This window comes from Rattus norvegicus, chromosome 14 (genome assembly GCF_036323735.1).
Source record: "Rattus norvegicus strain BN/NHsdMcwi chromosome 14, GRCr8, whole genome shotgun sequence".
Classification (NCBI taxonomy): Eukaryota; Metazoa; Chordata; class Mammalia; order Rodentia; family Muridae; genus Rattus; species Rattus norvegicus.
Genome location: NC_086032.1, coordinates 34,292,036 through 34,313,803, shown reverse-complemented (window position 1 = coordinate 34,313,803; position 21,768 = coordinate 34,292,036). Strand labels below are relative to the sequence as shown.

The 21,768-nt window shown below is 45.9% G+C and overlaps 1 protein-coding gene and 1 non-coding gene across 3 annotated transcripts in view; one reads left to right on the top strand and one right to left on the bottom strand.

The window, feature by feature from the left end:
- Nucleotides 1-21,768, bottom strand: part of Scfd2 (sec1 family domain containing 2) — a 332,032-nt gene that overhangs the window by 55,620 nt on the left and 254,644 nt on the right. The window lies entirely within an intron of this gene.
- Nucleotides 12,269-12,375, top strand: LOC120096744 (U6 spliceosomal RNA). The gene has a single exon (XR_005493583.1). It is a non-coding gene; the product is annotated as a U6 spliceosomal RNA (small nuclear RNA).

Below are 21,768 nucleotides of genomic sequence, written 5' to 3'. Positions count from 1 at the left end.
TGAGCTTCTTGTTCCAGAACCGTACCTGTTCTCCCTGCCTGCCATTACGGACTCCACCCCTTTGTAATCCTAAGTCAAAGAAACCCCTTCCTCCCTAAGTTGCTTTTGAGCCATGGCATTGTCTTTGTGTTCAGTAGGTTTTGTGTGCAAGGAGAACTTCAATGTGGTTGGGGTTGGGGGTGAGGGTAGTAGGAAGCTGATGGAGAGAAACCAGGAGTCCACACAAACTCCTTGGAAGCCTTCCATCCCAAACGTTGTGGAAAGGGGAAAATGTGTAGTTTTCTGAGGCACATGCATATAACCTCCCTGAATCCTGAAAAGTTTCAAAGCTAGGAAACACTGGGATGCAGACAGCCAGAGTGTGGAATAGACTCATGCCCTGTCTGGCTTGGCATGGCAGCTCTAACCAAGACAGTTGTGTGTCTCAACAAAGGAAAAAAGGCAAAGGATGTGGGTTTTCACTCATTAATGAGGGTTCTTTATGTAAAATTATGTCAGGAATTATGTCTGTCTGTCTGTCTGTCTGTCTATCTATCTATCTATCTATCTATCTATCTATCTATCTATCTATCTATCATGTATCAAATATATCATTTTAAATTATTCATTACCTCGTCAAGAAATGATGGCACAAAGACAAGGAGAAACATCCTTAGCGTAGCACTAGCTGTCCTGGAACTCACTCTGTAGACAAGGCTACCCTTAAACTCAGAGATATACTTGCCTCTGCTTCCTGAATGCTGGAATTAAAGGCATGTGCCACCATTGCCCAGGGATGGAAGGTATTTTAATTCTTCTAAAAACCTTGCTAGTAGACTAATACTTTATGTTAAAAAAAAAACCCCATGCTCTATAGAAGCAAAACAGTCATTTAGTTTTCCAAACGACCCATTTTAGTTTCAGGGAAGAATACAGAGAAAGCCATTTCTCTATTAGGTATGACATCATCTACTAGATTGAAGATTATTTACTATAAAGTCTAGACTATTTGAGGAACTTGTGCATCATACATCAAAATTGAGAAAAAAAGCTGTGAAATCACATGGGTGGAGGTCAACTACAGAGCAGGTTGTTTAACGACATGTGCATGGGTTACTGCTAACCTGAATGAACCCTACTGAGCAGCAGAAGCTGCTGGACGAGAGACAAGGTCCAACAACTGACAAACTGTCTACTGTTCAAACCACTCACCCAGGTGACTCCTGTTAAACTGCTAACCCTCGACAGCTTTCTTGTCTCCCAGGATACATGTGCTCTGCAGACAGTCAAAGGGAGTCACTTCTAGTCAGTCTTCAGACACTTTTCATAATTTCCTTAATTTTCACTAAGTTTTTATACTTATTTATCTAAGACATGTAGTAAAAGTTGCACACATCTTATCTTTCCAAATCAGGTGAAACAAATAAGCAGAAAAAAGCCTTTTATCTCCTCTTCCCCCTCTTCTTCCTCCTCTTCCTCCTCTCCCCTCCCCCTCCTCTCCCCTCCTTCTCCTCCCCCTCCCCCTCCTCCCCCTTCTCCCCCTCCCCCTCCTCCCCCTCCTCCTCCTTCTCCTCCCCCTCCTCCTCCTCCCCCTCCTCCTTCTCCCCCTCCCCCTCCTCCCCCTCCTCCTCCTTCTCCTCCCCCCCTCCTCCTCCCCCTCCTCCTTCTCCCCCTCCCCCTCCTCCCCCTCCTCCTCCTTCTCCCCCTCCCCCTCTTCTTCCTCCTCCTTCCCCTCCTCCCCCTCCTCCTCCTTCTCCTCCCCCTCCTCCTCCTCCCCCTCCCCCTCCTCCCCCTCCCCCTCCTCCTCCTCCTCATCCCCTAGGTTAAGAGCAGTCTCCATGCTCTCTGATGCTCACTCAAGTTGGTAACCGCACGAAGCAGTTCACGGACAAAGGCACATTTAATCTCTACAGAAAGCCAGTGTGGTAGCCAGGTGGACTTTATTTCCATTCTCCCTTTGAGGATGTGAGCCGCTGAAAAGTAATGCTGGTCACCCCAGCAACCAGTGACAAGGACAGGGACCAAGCTCGTAGCTTACCAGACACTGCATGTTTCCATTCATGTTAAGACTGTGCGACTGACTAAAAAATTAAAAATGCAATTATCTCATCCTTAGACTTCCATAATAGAGTGTGCCTTTCTTATTGGGGAGACCCAGGCCTGTCCAGGAGTAGATATTGGCTGGTTTGCAGCTAGACCCAGGTCCTTCCTTTTCGGCCACACAGGGTGTGAGTCTTTCCCAGGCCTGCAGTACAGCCTTCTTTGAATCTGTGCTCTGTCAGGTGACATATTCAGTTACTTCTAACACTCCCTGGACAGTCTGATCCATTAAGTCAGCTCACTTGATAACAGGTTTTTTTAAGAGGCAACTCAAGTGTACAATTCCAGGCAATTCTCATTTAAACTCCTTAGTTAGCTAGATAATAACATAGTCTGATGCCAACCTTTAGCTGAGCATAGTCTGCACACTTCAGAGGTCCACCTCTTGATAAGGGAGGCTCCCAAACCCCTAGGGCACCACTGTGTTCTTCTAAGATGGGGGATGACTCACGCCTCTGCAATGTCGTTCTGCAGAGGGAGGTCTGCGGTCCCTTGGGCAGTGTCTGTTACTCCTTGGAGTAGCTACACAAAGCTCCTGTGTTGGAACCCCTCCTGCAGCCCTCCTCCCACCCGTCTCACTTACTCAAGCCTCTTCTCTGCAGCAAAGGGAGAACAGTGGTTTCCATAGCCGCAAACCCTGCAATGACGGACTTTTGCAGCCATAACACTGTTCAAATGGAGGGAGGCTCAGACGGCTTAGTATTCTCCCGGGAGGGCTGAAATCCTGCACCACTCCTTGTTTGGTGTGGCTGAATTCTCTCTAGTTTTCCCAGGGATCGTGCTTCCAGCTCCCTGGTTCTTGGAACACCTTTTCACAAGATACTGGCGTTCACATGTTTGCCCTTATTCTTCAGGTAGTTGAGAAGTTGAAGCACCTCAGATTGGAGGGTGGGCCAATCTTGGCTGGTCCTGAAGTGGTCCTTATGTAAGGCCTTGAACGTACCCTCGCACACCTGTGCGCACACACACTTATGCTGATCAAACGTAAGGCATAGGGACTTGTGCAGTTAGACACTGAGGAGAAGGGGCATGGGTACAACTGGATCTGAAACTGCTCCCTCTTTACTGATACCATTCTCCTTAGAGGTCTAAAATTCCCTCAGACCCTTGAAATCTATCTGGGAAATATGAGAGTCAAAAATATACATTCAGCCCGACCAACAGTTAGTTCATTTTCAGGTCTAAGCAGTTCTCCTCATCCTGTCCAGCCCTGGAGTTTTGAACACCCAGCTCACTTTCCTGTTTGCATCCCAACTACTGGACACTCAGCAGGCTCTAAACAGCAGGGGCTGCCTCTGGGAGGCAGTCAGAGGAAAAGTCATCTCAGGTCTGACAGGGTCAAAGAGGTCAGAGCACCGAGAGGTCACCACTCCCTCATCCATCCAGCAGGCTGACACTGGAGAGAAAAGGGAGCTTTTCTCTCCTTTGAAATGATTGCTTTTTAAAGTGGACTCTTTTCTTGGGGCAGTCACTATAATTCTTGGTAAATAAGAACGAAGTTAACAAACGAAAATCAAATAAGCTTTGAAAGTGACGTGACATCTGAAATCTTCTAGAAGTCTGAACTGTATAAAACAAGCCCCAGGAGGGAGATCCTAGGAAACAGGCAAGACAAGAGACAGCATGAACCTCATCTCTAGGCATCTTAGAATGGCCAAAAGAATGGGAGATTGCTTAAAATGGGAATCGTGTGCACAATTTCTCACACAGACATCAGTACTTACACACATATCTACATACATCCACCCAAACACAAATGTATACACGCACATGTCCACATACATCCACCCAAACACAAATGTATACACACACACATCCACATACATCCACCCAAACACAAATGTATACACACACACATCCACATACATCCACCCAAACACAAATGTATATACACACATGTCCACATACATCCACCCAAACACGAATGTATACACACATGTCCATGTCCATGCACCCAAATATATATACTCAGATATTTCTATCCATATGTCTACCTGCTCACATATATACAGTTATAATTTTGTTTTAAATTAAAATCCAACTGGCCCACTTACTAATCTTTCAATGTCCTTCCTTTAGACAATGTCTGCGGCACAGAGGTCTTTTCTCACAAACCACTGTCTGACTACCATGTAGTCCACTTAAAGTAGACTATAAGCTAAAGAAACCCACGGCACAGTTGGAAGACAGGATTCTTCTGGATTTCAATGTCTTATCCCCTGTTCCACAAACCTTTTGCAGTTGCCTTGTTCAAATTGCAAAAGCACTGTTTAAAAGTGACTCATCTTTAGAGTCCTTTGAAAGCATTCAATTAGATTTGTCACTGAAGACAGCTTTTTAAAAAATTTATGTTTCATCAGTATGTGAAAACATTTAATTAAATCTTGCAGTTTAGTAACAAGTCCAATTGGCAGAAGCAGGCTTGAGGACACACACAGTCTGACTTTCCAGAAGCACACAGCTTTGCCACCAACAGCGGTCCTGTGCAGACAACGGAAGCAGCTTTAGAAATGGGTGGCTGGAGTCTTGGCTTCCATTACAGTTTATACAGGTCATTCTGGAGATGGAGTCCTGTGGAGGCTGGTTAAGGATGTATGAAATACATGTATATATACAGCCACGTCCACATTTACTATCAATGAAAAAATCTATATACATGTCCAAGGTCCAGCAGTTATACCACCCAGGCATTCTATCTGTGTAATCAATCTCATGTTTAATGATCTAGGGTGGCTTTTAAGCTCTTCTCACACATAAAATTGTAATCTATCAGGCTGCAGGCCTTACAGGGCCACTTTCCTCCTTCATTGCTTAATCCTGGAACTATATGTGTGTCAGGGACTCCTGCCTAAGTGAATGGCAATACACAATACGTTTGTATGTGCAAATGAGGTTGCCTAATAAAGTTCAAGCCAGAAATACCAATGTTGAGGTCACAAGGGGCTCATAGAATAGTTAGTCACCCCAAGAGGCTGGCTTTCTAGAAGGTCTTCCACAACCTAACCCTGCCATTGCCCTCAATCATAACAGTGGAGGGCAGGGGAAGGAGGTTGGAGACAAGCTCCCATGGGAGTAGGGTGCCGTATTCTCTTTGCTTCTCTGCTGGTCTAGCATGGTGCCGGCTCATGGACAACACTTCTTGGGTAAGTGAACGTGGAAAACAGAGAGATTAGTGGGGAACGTTTTAAATCGGACCAAGCACGCCTTAAAGGAACAGCACTGCTTTTGTTGCTGATAATAAACTCTGCAGGACATTTCAAACCAAGAGCTCCCAGCTGCTTCTGAGCAACCGAAGGCTACGGGGGAGGAGGAGCAACCCCCTAAAAGCTACTGCAGAAGAGCAAGTTCAACTGGCTGAGAACTTCTGTTTGTCCATCACAGGAACTAAACTGCACGTCTCTGAAGCATACACACATATCGGGCAAAAGTGTTTTGAAAAGGAAAGAGAATGATAACTATGGATCTCAGGGAACTGGCTATCTCTGGGGAAGGGGGAGGGGAAGGGAAGGTAGCAAGGTGGGTAGTGAGCAAGGAACAGGACAGGAGGATGGAGCTGTGAGTATTATTTAATTCTGCTCTGTAGAATGAATACACACACACACACACACACACATGTACATCATTATATCTATCTACCTCATATAAACGTTTACATGTACCAACAACTATCATCTTTGAAAGGATAACAAAAACCAGTTTGACTACTTTTTAAGCCTCCAGCAAATTCGGCTTTTAAAAATAGCTGATTGAAGAAATAAATGACAGCTGAACTCTGTTATTATTAGGCAGGTCTGGGATGCTGGTAGACAAGGGAAGACTTGTATATTCGGATCGGAAGATGGAATAATTGCACATGGCTGCCCAGAATCCTATCCCCAGTTCTGAGGCTTTTACTGTATGGAGGAGAAGGACAGCTAGCAGCAATATTCTGCATAACTTGCAGATTCAAAAAACTTATTTGAGTGGTGTGTGTGTGTGTGTGTGTGTGTGTGTGTGTGTGTGTGTGTGTGTGTGTATGGGTATCTGCTATCATGCCCCACTTTAGTTTTTAAGATGGAGTTTCTTACTAACCTTGTATTAGCTACACTTGGTAGATGTGGATGGTGAGACACCAGGATCAGCCTGCTCTAACCCTGGGGTTACAGGCACATGACACTTTTACATGGGTGCCAGGGATTTGAATATCAGGTCACCATGCTCACACAGCAAGTGCTTTAGCCATTTAAAGACAACTTTGCTTGGTAGGACACAAAGTCAAATTGCCAGAGTGGCCCATTGTGTCTGATGTAGGAAGGGGGATTAGCATCCCTCAACCCTGACACCCACAATGCTTCAGGAATGCTTAGCCACAGCAGAATTCTAGACTATCATAAATACAGTCAAGTACACCCAGCTACTTCTAAAGCTGGCCTCCAAGATGCCTCTGAGAAACCTCTCCAAAGCGACTCCAGTGAAGCCATGACTGACAAGATGTTCTGTGGCTGAATAAGGGAAGGGCTGAGAACCTCAGACCACGTGATACAGCATCATCCGCATGATCTCACATAGTTGTTGCACTGTCTGTTAAATTGTCTTAAGGCACCCTGAAGGGATCTGGACTTCTCATTAGAAGCGAGTGGAGAAGCAGTGTTTGAGTGTGCGTCTTTAAGGAGGTGAGTGTGTGTCTTTAAGGAGGTGAGCGTCAAGCTTCAGGTCACACGTGCCACCTGTCACACCGGTACCACAGCAAAGCCAGGTCTCTTCCAGATCATGTTGACCTGGCCCCTTCCCCAGTCACAAAACTTTCTGTGAGTGGGAAAATGCTGCACAACTGCTTACCTCAGAGCTCATGTTTACCAACTCTGACATCCCCACAGGCAGCTGGCACACAGGCCCCCACACAGCCAAGGGTTCAAACTGGCAGATCTCACTGTGAGACGACCTAAGTGGGGGCTTGTTTCTATTTCACAGAGCTAATTCTATTGGATTACAAACTTGCGGCTTGAACTCTTTAATAGGTGCCCTTTCAACCTGAGTGGTCATTTCTGGTGGCTCTGAATAGCATCACGTGGTTTGCTGTGTCTCAGAGCTGACTTTGGGAGGGTCTCTGCATTCTCAGATGCAGGGAACTGGGTGAGGCCAAACCTTCTGACAATTTTGTTGGTTGTACTTTCTGCACCACTGTGAGGAACTCACAAAGGACTCACCGCGACACGCCCATGAACGAAGCTCAGCTGGTAGCTTCTCATTACAACCTGCTTACTTCTTAGGGTTGCTGGGGCTGGGCTGGGCTGAGGTAGTCAAGCTAATGCAGGATGAATGTAGACCTGCGGATGGGACTTGCTTATATACTTTTGCATGAGTTGAAAAGAATTTGCCATTGTTGGATTTTATAAAGAAAACGTTCTCTGTGCAGAACCAGTGTTCCAGGCCAGCGAGTTATAGGGAGAGGGGCCCAGAGACTCCTTCCACAGATATTTCCCTCCCTGGCTTGGAACAAATGAATCCTGCATGGTCTCCAGGGGATGGGGTACCCTATGGACCATTTTCTTTGATCGGTCCTGAACCACATTTCCCTCCAGATCCTGTCCTTTCCCATTCTCCATCACAGGCCATGCATGGGGGGAGTGTGTGGTGGGGACTGTGGAGTCTCTCTTAACGGAAGAATGCAAGGACTCCCTCCCCAAGAGACGACCTGAACGGTCGGTCTCCTGGGCTTGTGGCCATAAGGACCTTTGGAAGACCACCTAGGCAGTCGTTTCTCCTCCATTCTGAAGCTCAGCTCCGCCCAAGCTGTTTGCTGATTTCAACAGTGCTCTGAATTTTTTCCCCAGGAGATAAGGTTGTACTTATTTTATAAATGGCAATGAAATAGTGTGGGGAGGGAAGAGAATGGGGCTGGTACACTGTGTCCTTTCTAGCCATGTTCTTATCCAGGTTTCAGTGAGTATTTACTGGTCTTAGGGTAATGCATGCCCAATACTTACATAACCCTGTGCTACAACTAATTGTTCATTTACAGAAGAGGATAAATCCCATGTTCTGAATGAGCCATATTTAAAAGCCTTCCAAGGGCTGCCTGGCTCTTTAGCCTCTTGCTCTCAGTCACTTAGAAGCCTGCTTTGAAAGGTTTCCATTATGTTTTGTGAGCCCAGAGTCATTGAGTTGACTGTAGAAGATTCTGTGAGCAGGGGGTGCCCTGTGGGGCTGGTGGGGGTGGGAGTGTCTCCCATACCAGATTTGGGGGCAAGAAGACCTGGGATCATTTTCTAATCTATTTGAGAGATCAGAAGAATAGATGGGAAGGTGGTTGGCTTAAAGTTTCTTTCAACCCCTTTGTCTCTTTTAAGAACAGAAGTGCAAATGGAGTTTATTTTTCTTCCAGTAGCAGACAGATCAAATGTGCCTGGGCCTCTGCCCTCCCCCAACATGCACACAGATTACTCTCTGCCCCCCAGTGAAGGTCCCTGCACCTGCTGTTGTAAATCTCCATTGACCTGAGCCAGCATTGCTATACTTGAAATTTAAGCTTCTACTAAATGAGGCCCTTTATCTATTGCTTTTCTGTACTTCCTTCTGGAGGTAGTGTGGAGTCATGTGTGGGTTGGTCATGCCTGATTCAGAGATGGGATGTGGGCCAGAAAGACTGCTAATGGGCCTGGGGCAAGAAAGAGAGAGAAAGGCGTAAGCAGTGCCCTGCGCCCCACCCTCTGTGATGCAGGACGCCATGAGGGTGGAGGGCAGAGGAATTCAGCAAGCCTTCAAGCAGGTGTCTGCCTCCAAAGTCTGAAAGTCCAGGTTCCAAGCACATCCAGGTCTTGCTCCAGGGAGAGCTGGGATGTAGAAGGGGCAGGATGGAGCTGGGCTGCCAGAGGACGGATGGAGGACCTACTGTACTGGGAGGATGGATGCAGCTTTCTAGATGCACCTTCCTGGTCCAAGCCCACACTAACTTAGGCTCCTACACAGCTGCTTATCACTACCTTCCTGTCTAGTAGAGAACACAAGATGACTGGCAATGCCTAGAATGTGTCTTAAACTCCGTCAGCAAAAGTAAATGGTTACAAAGGCCAAGGGTATCCAGGCTTTCGGTTGTGTCTGAGCAGGGTCAGTTTTAAGCCAGCAGCTGTCTTCGGAATTACTCTGTCTCTGCTGTGACGGAGGGTGACTGTGTGAAGGGCAGGGCCTCAGAGTTCTTTTCTGTAAGGATGGGGATCCAAACCAGGGAATCAGATTGAACCCTGTGTCCCGCAGGCTGAGAAGAGCTGTAGGGACGAGCAGGAGAGGCTTACGTAGTCTAGAAATAAAGACACTAACATGATTAGAATTCCTTTTGGGCCTCCATTAAGGAGCAAAAGCAATCAGCCCTGATGGGCCAGGTTGATAAACTTGAACTCTCTTCATACTCCAGCGCACAACTGCCTTCATTTCTGCAGACTTTCTGCCTCCTTCCCAGGGAAGCACCATGCCCAGAGCTGGGGACCAGGCCTAATGACAGCCATGTGTCTCCTGCTCGCCCTCCTAGGCTACGAGGGTTCCCTTGTAAACTCATATAATGGACATGGCACCTTCTGAAAGCCAGGTACCCAGGAGGTAGTCAATAAAACTACCATGAGCTGTGTGTGTGCACTGTGTGTGTGCACTGTGTGTGTATGTGTACATGCCTTCGTGGGTGTGTTTATTTGGGGGGGTGTGGCACAAACAAACAAACTGAAACAATCCTCCTTAGAGTGAATGGCTGTGACTTTGGGGCTCTACATGTCCAGGTGGTAAAGGGGGCGGATGGAGGCAGGATGCTCTGGAGACTAGGACAGAGATGTGTGCTTTTGGACATCTGTGAAGGCCTCATGAGAGTGCTGAGTATGCTTGGCCTTCTGGCTGTCACCTCACTGGACATCCCTGGTAAGAGAGGGCTAGAGAGCCAGATTTAAGTGACAACAACAATCACATAATAGTCAAACTTCAACACCAGCCAAATACCCATCACTAGGAGAGAGAATGAATGTGCTTGTCTGTTACTGACTAAAAAAAATAAGATGTCCATGCCGGAGTAAGTGACAAAAGTAGGTTCCTGAACAGATATGCAGCAGATATGGTAAACTGTTCCGGTCTACCAGGTAGAGGCATGCATGTACATAAATAAACACAGAATAACATGGTACCAACTGTAAGCAGTCATTACAGAAATGTGGTTCTCAACCTGTGGGTCGCAAGCCCTTTAAGTGTCACATATCAGATACCCTGCATATTGGATATTTATATTACGATTCATTCAGTAGCAAATTTACAGTTATGAGGTAGCAATGAAATCATTTTATGGTCGTGGTTACCACTAACATGAGGAACTGAATTAAAAGCTCACAGCATTAGGATGGTTGGGAATCACTGCTCTAGAACATCATTGTCCAATAGGACTTTCTTCAGGGATGGAAAATCTGGATCTGTTGCCTGACAATAGCCACCAGCTAAAGATGTCAACTGAGCCCCTGGAATTCTACCACTGTGGCTGAGGCATCTCAATTTAAGTCGTATTTACTCTTAAGTGGTGTGAATGGCCGTCTGTGGCTGGTGGTGACTGTGTAATATAGCAGTACAGGATATGGCCAGGAAAGACTAAGGCCTGTTTTAATAACTGATACTTTTCAAAGTCCTACCATAGTGTCTGTGCTGTGCACATGTAGGTGCTCAGTGTGTAGTTGTATGAAATATACAATTACCTATCTAGGGTTGTTTTATCTGGAATTATGGGAGACTTCTGCTTTAAGACTCTGTCCATAGTCACCGACAGTCAACCATCAGAGCTGAATTTTTATAAGGATGTATCTTAGGCATTTATTAAAAAACAACATCCCTTAAACCCTGACATTCCAGTTTTGAACAGCATCATGTCAATTTTATTCCTTTAAAAAACATTTGAGAATTTCTCTCATTATTGCACGGCTTTCTTGCCTTTCTACAACCCCCTTCTAACTCCTCCCATGTCTGCTCAAAGTTGTTTTCTGTTTGTCTGGAGGATGATTTTGGGGAGGCATGGCTTCTTCCTAGGTACTCAGTTGACCCTCACCAGATGAACACTCCTGGCAGAAGTCACAGTGAACAATTCATTCAGTGTGGGCCCAGGGGTCCTGTAGCTCTAGTGAGGGCAATAGCAGTGAATGTTTCTGAGGGAAGAACTACCCAGCAGGAGATACTGTTCCACCTCTGAATATCTGGGTGAGCCACCGGTCTGACTGATCATCCTGGGAAGTTAACTGGACCTCAGTGGCAAGACCTGCTTCTCTGCCTGTACTCCTGTCTAGTATTCTACTAGTCTGAGTCCTGCCCACCTGCCAAGGCTCCCTGTCCCAGCTTTGGAGAATGCCACTGTGGGATGTCAGTGTCAGGCTAGCCCTTAACCTCAGCCTACAGTCACCTTCCAAGCAGCGCCTGCTCCCCTTGTGCAGTGGACAGGCACTGCCTGCTACATCTGCTTCCGTACCACCATGCACCCCTGTTCACATTCTTTCCTGCAGTGCTGGTGGATCCATTCCCTGAAAGCCTGACGTGTTTGTAGGTTGATCCCTTCTTTCTAGCACATATTTATGGAGTACAAAATGTCCCAGGCACTGGAGGAATAGTTCTTGCACTTGGTAGACTCTACCACCCGGGAGGAAAGACAGCAACATAAGCAAACAAGTGAACCAAACTATATCACGGCAAGTTTGCACCTAAAGTAGTAGAGGTAGAAGAGAGAAGATGAGGCTTCAAAGGGTCTCTTGGAGGAAGAGTTTCGGAAAGACCTTTGTTCAGTGAGTAGACACATGCTGCAGACAGCCATAAGGAAAGTTTCTAGACAGACAGGCAGCAAGTGCGAAGGTAAGATGATCCCTTGGGCTTCCAGGGGAGTGAGAGCTTAAATGGCTGGCTGAGAGGGACAGAGCAGCCAGGGCTTTGCCACCAGGGGACCTAGTATACAAAGTCCCTAGAGAGAGAGAGAGAGGAAAGAAAGGGCAGAACTCAGAGGGAAGATGACTGCATAGCCCAAGGCTGCCTGTGCTGGTGAGTGGATGGCCCTGGAATGTGTGGGCTGGAAAGCAGTCGTTCACCCAACAGGTTGCTGACCAGGTCTGCATTTCACAGATTGTTAGCATCTCTGAGCCCTCTGGTCCCTTCCTGACAGTAGGAACAGAGTGAGATACAGGGAGGCCAAAGCCATGTTAAATAAAATCCTGTGCTCGCTTCAGCAGCACATATACTAAAATTGGAACGACACAGAAAAGATTAACACTGTCCCTGCGCAAGGATGACACGCAAACTCACGAAGCATTCCATATTTTTAAACGCAAATGCTTCACTCCTTCTTTAAAAGGGGAACAAGAACACCCTTGGGAGGGAATAGGGAGGCAAAGTTTAGAACAGAGGCAGAAGGAACACCCATTCAGTGCCTGCCCCACATGTGTCCCATACATATACAGCCACCAAACTAGATAAGATGGATGAAGCAAAGAAGTGCAGGCCGACAGGAGCCGGATGTAGATCTCTCCTGAGAGACACAGCCAGAATACGGCAAATACAGAGGCGAATGCCAGCAGCAAACCACTGAACTGAGAATAGGACCCCCGTTGAAGGAATCAGAGAAAGAACTGGAAGAGCTTGAAGGGGCTCGAGACCCCATATGTACAACAATGCCAAGCAACCAGAGCTTCCAGGGACTAAGCCACTACCCAAAGACTGTACATGGACTGACCCTGGACTCTGACCTCATAGGTAGCAATGAATAGCCTAGTAAGAGCACCAGTGGAAGGGGAAGCCATGGGTCCTGCCAAGACTGAACCCCCAGTGAACGTGGTTGTTGGGGGGAGGGCGGTAATGGGGGAAGGATGGGGAGGGGAAAACCCATATAGAAGGAGAGGGGGAGGGGTTAGGCGAATGTTGGCCTGGAAACTGGGAAAGGGAATAACAATCGAAATGTAAATAAGAAATACCCAAGTTAATGAAAATGAAAAAAAAAAAAAGGAAAAAAAATTAAAATCCTGATCATGCCAAACCATCAAAGGAAGTTGGCACATTACCCTTGGCTATATTGTCATCGGTCCCTACTGAGCTTTGATTTTGTCATGCCAGAGTCACCAACCAAAGGGAGCGCAGAAGCCAGGCTCCAGAAAGCACCAGCAAGAGAAGAGGCCATGAAAACCCTTCACCACTGACTTAACCGCTGTCCCCTCTGACTCTGAGGATTCTAGATTGGTCAACTTTCTGGGAAGGAAGGTTTTTATTACTTTGGAAAAGAATTGAGGATTAAGCTGCCTTTTAAACTTCCCATCCTGTTCAAATATTTACCCAGTCCTTGCCCTGGGTCATGGCTCTGAGAAAAACAAAACAAAACAAAACAAAACCAGCCAAACACTGTGCCTGCTTAGAACTCCCTCTGTAGCCTCAGGAGCCTAAGCAGGTTACACAGAGCCTCACTGTATGGAGGCACTGCTCTAATTTCCCCAAAGGGTCCATTCATTTACCCTTCAGAACTGTGGCGGGCAGGAGAACTGCCAATCCTCTCCACACAATGAGACTTAGAGAAGCCGAGTAACTCTCCCATTATTTTAAGGTAGCCAGCTAGAGCCAGAACCCAAGCTCTCCAGTGGCAGTTTTTATTGGCATATTTAGGGTCATGATAGCAAGCACAGCATAGACATAGTGAAATGGTCCCAATTTACACAGTAGCAGGAGGAAGATACGTCTAAGCTGTGCTGAGCCTACATGATGGGCTATTTGGAGACTTACACATTTTTTATTGCCGGCAAGCACACACTGATAGGGGACTGAGCTGTGAGACACTAACCACAGCCTAGACTGGATTGTCTAGGAGCAGGCAGCTCACCCAGCCTCAGGACTCAGCATGCTTACAGCACAGGAAGGACTATGGAGATGTGGCCTGACTCTTCCACTCAATCGTCTCATGTTCAGGTGACAGTGACGTTAATTAGTGAGCTTCACTGTGAGAAACAGAATGCCCTCTAGGCCTCTGCATCTTCAGCACCGCTGGGCAGTCCCTGGTGGCTGGCACTGCCCCTAGTCTCTTCTTTCTGGCACAGGCCAGATTTCGTGCTTCCCTGAGGGGGACCCAGAACAGAGAAGACGCTAATCATCATTGTGAACTGCAATCACCTGATGGTTCTGCATCTGCGGACTGAACCGACTGTGGATAGAAGATAGTCTGGAAAATAACTCATCCATACTGAACATGTATAATGTGCGGGCTTTTCTTACTCCCTAAAAGTTGAGTGTAACAACTGTCTGCATAGCATTTACATTAGCCTGGGTTTAAGGAGTAATCTAGAGATTACTTAAAATATGCAGGCAGCTAGCCATATGTAGGCTGTATGCAAACAGTGTATCACTTTATATAGGATAATTAATTGGGCATTTGAGAGGCTAGACATTTCTGTGTATCTGAACAGAGGACTGTCCTGAGCTTCTAGGGCTGTTTTCTGTTCACTTTATCTAGCTGCTCTAAATACTGGCCCTCCAACTTAAGGTTAAAAAATAAATAAAGAATCTATATAGTCAACTAGACAGAAAGCGACAGCAGACACTAACTGGCCATCAGTGAACCTTAGGTAAGAGTTATTCATCCTAATCGTGGTAATCCTGAGAAATAGGTACTATCTCCACTTTATACCCATGGAAACTGAGGTTAGAGAGGGAAGGCATTTTAAGTTAGAAAGCAACAAGTGGGAGCAGTTTCTGCATCATGTAGCTATATGATACTGTCTGTAAAAAGAATGTATAGCTAGATAACTATGTAGGCCAAATGGGGTCCCAGGAGAGGAAGACTAGGAAGGAAGGGCATGTACTAGGTGTTTACAGCATGTGCTCGAGTGTCAGGACTGGGTGGGACCAGAGTATGTCAGTGCTGGTGATGGGATGACAGCTGATGGAGGACCCAGAAGTCCACTCAAAGGCATGAAGGGAAGAAAGAAAAATGAGCACAGAAGTGTAAGCTGGGAAGACAGCAAGGAGCAATGGCCAAATAAGGAAGTACCAGCGAAGAGCTTCTCTTCCTATCCAGATCTACACACATTTGGTAAAATACGCCATATGTCTCACCCTGGCGCACACAGATAGTGAGGCATGCTGCCATTGGTGGGTGGCATTAAAGATATCCCCAGGAGCCAAAAAAGAGGCCACTCTGCTCTCCTGTAACAGCAGCCCCCAGCCCAGCTGGCCCAGGAATTCAAACTCAACCAGGCAAGACACATTCCAACCCAAGAAAGGCCGCCATCCACTGGTTTTCTCCATGAGGACTCCCTGGGCAGCGTGAGTGGCAGTGGCATTAGCACAGTGGGGAAGGAAGCTGAAAAGAGTTCATCAGTCTGTCAGAGGACTCCACGATGGCTCCTACTCACTCTCGTTACACTCAGCCACATACCAAGTCCTAACCCTCAGGGACAGATTCCGCCGATTCACAGATTAAGAAATGGGTTGCTCTGGGGCTGGAGAGGTAGCTAGCTGGCCATACAGCACGAGGACCTGAGTTCTGTGTGCTCAGCACCCAGGGAAAGCTGGCTGCAGTGGTTCACATTGTAATCCCGGTGCTGGGAAGGGGAGACAGGAAGTTTAGTAAGAAAAGACGTAAAGGAAGATGCCCAGCATCAACCTCTGCCCTCTATATAATGAATGTGTGTGACCCCAGACTCCCAGAAATAGGTAGCTCTCCAGAGTGGCAGTGTCTCAGGTCGGGGGCTACAAGACCCCATATCTGGGCTCATGGGATCCTGGCAGAGAAACTTAACCCTAAATAAAGGCCCAGGCCCTGTTTGCCGACTGTCTAATGTTCTCACTGTAGAAAGGGTAAACTTCAAGTTGATCTGAAGAAGACCAGGAAGGGCTCTCATGACCTGGGCTTCTAATTGCAGCTAAAAAGAGGCATGTGGTTGAAATGACATGAGACAGGAAGTGCTGCTATGCGAGTTCAGATTTCAGAAGGGATGCTCGGAGTCCCTAGGTGGAGGCCTTAGCCAGGAACTGGTCAGTGTGGCACTGGGAAGAGGGGCTTCCTATAGGAATAAGAAGCAGACCGGGGCTGAGAAAGACAGGGACAGAGGGCCCTGGGTTATGGGAAGAGTGCACAGCACAATACAGGCACAGGCATGAGCATGCTTTCCCATGGAGGAGTGGTCAAGACCAGGCTCTCAGTTCCTATTCTTGGAAATGCTTTTTCTTGTTAGACCAGCTCATATGTCACTGGCCCCATGAAATCTCTTCCCTTTAGCCCCTCTGGTGCTAGATGATAGGTCTGTAGCACTGGCGCTCAGCTCCTCTCTTCAAGCACATGAGGAACACTGCCAGATCCTGGAGCTTCAGTAGAGGTGGCAGCTGCTTCACTCTGCTCACAATGAGCTGGATGTGACATCTGTGCCCGAGAGTCCTGTGTGAGAGGCTTCGTTCCCCATGAGCCGATGTTCGTAGGTGTGGAGCCTTTAAGAGGCAGGGCCTTAATTAGGACCTGAGGCACTGCCTTCTGAAGGGATAAAGGAAGGCGTGTGGAGTCAGCTGGTTATGCACAAGCAAGTTGTTTTAACAGAGCAGGATGGACATGGTTTCTGGCCTTGCTTTGTAACTGCTGCTGTATGCCTGTGACTGATACTAAGCTCTCATCCAATCTAAGAAGATGCATTTCCAGAAATGTGAGTGAAATAAAACTCAGCTTTATTAGGTGTCCAGCATGGAGTACTTCGTTATAGCAAGGAAAACTGGCTATGCACCCTTCTCAATATAGTTTCAATACAGAAAAAAAAAAAGCTTTCTGCTAGCCGAATTCAAACATATTGTGTCTCCCCTAGTAGTGGATATAGTTTCTTAATCTGGAACTATGAACCGGGTAGCATTCTTCCTTAGTGAGCAGAAAGTTGCCTTTAGTTGACTGTTAGAGCCACACCTCAGGCTAGAACAGAGGAGCAGGAGACTGAGGGCCTAGGAGAGAGCATTTCACTCTAATGAACATGACTCAAGACAAGTGGATGGGGTCATTCTTGGAACTGTGTTCGCCACTCTGAGCGTTTTGACCTGAGAATACTCTTCACTAAGTGGGATGTGTCTATCTCACCAAGCTTTCTAAACAGCTAAGGAAACAATTCATTTTATAAAGTCATAATGCAAGAGAAATGTGATGGGGGAGCAGAAGGGAATTTGGCATTATCTAAATAGACTAAAGACATTTTCTAAAATGGTACAGAAAGAATTAAAAGATGTGAGAGTATGTCAGTGAGTCAGTCAGTGTGGCTGATGCAGGAGGCTGGCTGCTCCCACTGCCAGTGCTGGTGACAGGACAGAGCCTTTGGCAACACTGTATCTAAACAGCTGGCATTTAAAACCTGCTTGGTTTGAAACAAAAGCCTCAGCCCTTAGGGTTGTGGTATCCTTTCTGCCTCTGAGCATGATATGATGCCACCTTGGAGGAGAGATTAAGGTGACACAGTAACCACTACAGCTAATAAGCAGAATAACACTTGGGTAACCAGGTCTAGTGGCAATAAACCGTTGACATGCTCTAGTAGATGGGGAAGGGGAAGGTCTTAGTATCTGGCTATTAGTCCCCATAGTATCCCTCGCTGCAAAGGATCCTGAGAACTGTTGGATTGGATACAACAGAGGTTAATTGAAAGGAGTCTGTGGTGCAGCTTGGAGAAGTCACCATTCATGACGGTTGAGACTTTGAGATGCACAGTTTGGAACTTACTCAGTGTCCTAGTTAGGGTTACTACTGCTGTGACGAGACGCCAAAGACAACTTGGGGAAGAAAGGTATAATTTGGCTTACACTTTGACATCATAGTCCACCACTGAAGGAAGTCAGATCAGGAACTCACACAGGGAGGGAAACTGGAAGGGTGCTGCTTACTGGCTTGCTCCTCCTGGCTTGTTCAGTTTGCCCAGCCCAGGGATGGCTCCTCCCACAATGGGCTGGGCCCTCCCCCATCAGTCACTAATTAAGAAAATGCTCTACAGGTCTGCCTACAGCCCAATCTTATGGAAGTGTTTTCTCAGTTGGGGTTCCCTCCTCTTGGGTGTTGAAGCCTGTGTCAAGTTGACAAACAATTAGCCAGCACACTCAGGTTCTTGTAGGTAATTCTTCATCATTGATCTATAAATAAACCAATAAAATTATCCATTCACCAAGAGATAAACTCATTGGTTTGCCAAGTTGGACTTGAGTAGACTCTCGATTTGGTTTGTCATTATGCCATGTTTAGAGGGAGTGGACATCAATTTACATCTCCCCAGGAAAAGATCACGCAATGATGTGGCTCAACCCATTTTGTACAGTTCTAATGTCTGAGAGTGTTATTTATGAAGATCAGAAACTCCCTCCCTCACAGTTCCAAAGGCTGGGAAGCCCAAGATCAAGGGGCCAGCATGTGGTACAGGCCTTTTTTCTATGTTCTTACAGAGAGAACCAACTGCCCTGCTCACACCCTTTATAAGGACTTTAATCCTGATTCATCAAAGAAAAGGCCTTCTATGTTCTTTCTTTGAGGTTCCTGATCTTAATATGATTCACTGATCCCAGCTCTTAATATGATCTACTGGCAACTCCAATCAGCCCACACTCGTGTGAAAAACAGACCTTCAAGCTTACGATGCAGTGCAGAGGATCTGTGTGACCTATCTCTGCTTCCTTGTACTTCCAGCCCCTCAATGCATCTAAAATAGAATCATGTAGGAGGGCTGAGCTAAGACTCGTGGGAGGCTTTTATTTTTAGCTCAGTGAGAACATTTTATTTATCAAACAAACTAATGAAATGAAAGCCTAGTACCCCAAAATACCTAAATGTCCAAATGTTAATGGCACAGCAGATAAACCGTTAGCCGTTAACAAAGATAATAAGCACTAAAAATATTCCCAGTAGGCCTTATTTAATGGTAGACAATGCATGCAATTTTAAGCCCATCTGTATCATTAAATTGTGATTAATATAATTATAGATCAATAGCTATAAGTACTACCCCTCGATACTTAGGTCAGTGTAGAGCAAGAGTAAGAATTCTTTGATTTCTCTGTTTCTAAAAATAACATATTACTTTAAAAATATCTTCATGCTGTGACAACATTACACAAGTCTGTGACTGGGGAGGGGCACAGGGAATGTTACCCAGGTCTGTGACTGGGGAGGGAGCATCAGGAATGTCTGTGACTGGGGAGGGGCACTGGGAATGTTATAGCTTTCCTAACAAGTATATAGGTTAGAGATGTTCAGGTCCTTCCTACGCCCAGAAACCTGGGACTTGGGAGGAGCATTCTGGCCAGTAGTGCTACACTAGAAGGAGACCCCAGGATGAAAAACAGGAGCTATACTGCTGTAGCTCTTTTAAACACTGTTTAGTTTGCGATTCCCTCCTCCCCACCTCTCCAGGGCTTATTATCTGGCCAAGGCTGGCCCAAACCCATGAGCCTACTGTCTTTGCCTCCCAAGAAATGAGACTATGGGCCAGTCCCACCTGCCTAGCTTGGGGTGATTCTTTTATTAACCTCAAACTAAGGGTTTTTGTTGTTTGTTTGTTTTAGTCTGTTCTCCATACTTTTAGTTTTGAAAAGACTCATGAGAATTGCAATTCCCCTTTTCTTTCTTAAGAATACTGAATGTGGGATTTGTATAGCAAACCTTGGGGGTGTGCTTATTCTTCTATTTTTACATTAGCTGGGTTTTAAAGGCAAACCATAACCTTTTAAAATTGTTGTCTTGCTCTCAGAGAGGAGAAAATAAAAGCTTGCAGACTTGGAATGATTCATAATGGTGCTAAAATGAAATAAACTACCAGGAAAAAAATAAAAATAAGATGCTTGACTTGAAAGCACAGTAAAGTGTCCTAAGGCGATCCAGAGTCTCTGGAAGAGATGCCTTAGACATCTCCACGCCCTGGTGGGCACGATGCTCGTCAGTTGTAGTAGTGCCTCCTTTGTCTAAAGCCGTCTTTGATTATGAGCCGGAGACTACATGGGCTTATCTCAGAAGGTCAAATCCTTTATCTGACAATAAAGGATTTTAAAAGTTTCTCCTTAAAAACACATGGCCTTCTGGTTATGCTTGTTGGGGATTGACCTGAATATATGTGAATCTAAAACTCCTCTCTTGATGTGTCCTGTTAGGATTCACTATTCTTTCTTGAACACAGACAAGTATTATAATTCTCATAGGTCTTCTACAATTGGAGGTAGAAACGATTTTACCGTGACAATGCTTGTAAGTCTATGAACAACCACTGGAGTGTTGAATTTCTCCAACCGAAATTATCATTTACATTTCTGTAGTTTCCCAAAATACAGCCATGCATTTTAAATTCTAGAAAATTATAAGAAGCAAAAAAAAAAAAATATATATATATGCCCTACCTTTTAGACACTCTTGTTTTTCAGCATCGAGGCCTATTGAACAGAAACTGGGTATTACTAATTACCACTCAGAATCTAGGGGCTGTTTTTCTTTGACTTTTAGGTATTTATGGTAGGAAAACTGGAACAGACCAGTGCATATTGGAAGAAAAGGGTAATGATCTCGAGAATGGAGTTGGCTGTTCCCTGGAACTCAGCAGGCTAGAACACACTGTTGTCTTTTGAGCCCTGCTTGCTGCAGCTCCCAGAGTGCTCTCATCCCCACCACCCTAGGGTTCCAGCTGGCAGAGTCGCGTTGGCCCTTACCCTGTTCTCGAAGGCTTTCTTCTCATGTATTTGATCACTCAGCTAGAAAAACATCTTGGCAAATCACACTACGTAATCATTTCCCTCTTCTGCTCACCATTGAGAAAACCATCTGTTGTAATGAAGCCAAGGTTCAGCCAGGGATGGTCATTCAGAGAATCTTCCATTGCAGAGAAGCTGCAAGACAGAGGATGCTGACTTTTCACACTCATGACTGAGCCTGAGCCTTGGCCTTCAGACATCTGTGGCACAGAAACTCGAGTTCCATCAGGGTGGCATCAGTTCCCTCCAACTGAAGCTGTAAGTTCAGTACAATCTCAATGGAAATGACCAGGTCTGCGTGTGTGCGTGCCATATAAATGATTCTAAAATGTCTACAGGAGAGCACAGAGCTGGAACGGCCAAGGGAACTTTGAAGATGAGCAGGTACCATGCCTGTGTAGTAATTAGGACAGCATGGAGCTGACCTGCAGACTGACAAATAGATGTGGAAAGGCAGACACAGTCCTATCCATTCCAGGCATGGATGGAAATGGAATGTGGCTGTGATGGCACTGAAATTCCACAGGAAAGTGTGAAATATTTAGTAAGTGGCCTTTACAAAATTAATATAAAATTTCACTCACACTCTCATTACAAAGTGTGGGGGTTGTGGATGCAGGTGTATAAAGATTAAAAAAAAAATCAAACCCAATTCTTTAAAAGTTAAAAAAATAAAAATTTCATAAATAATGTGAACAGACAAGACTTAAACTTGTATATGGCATTTGTAACAATAGAACAAGCAAAATCAGTAAGAAAAATCAACATGCAAAAGTCAAATATTCAGGGTGGAAACTAGGCACAGAGTATGAACATGTGGATCAGAGAAGGAGCCCTGTGAACAAGACTTACACAAAGGGGCCTTGCCCAGAATAATCATGGAAGTGAGAAGGGTGCATATTTAGAAGGCAGGATCCACCCTAGCTCCCCAGGGACACAGCAGGTGAGCCGATGCAGCTTCCTGAACAAAACTGGGAGATAAGAGGAGCAGGG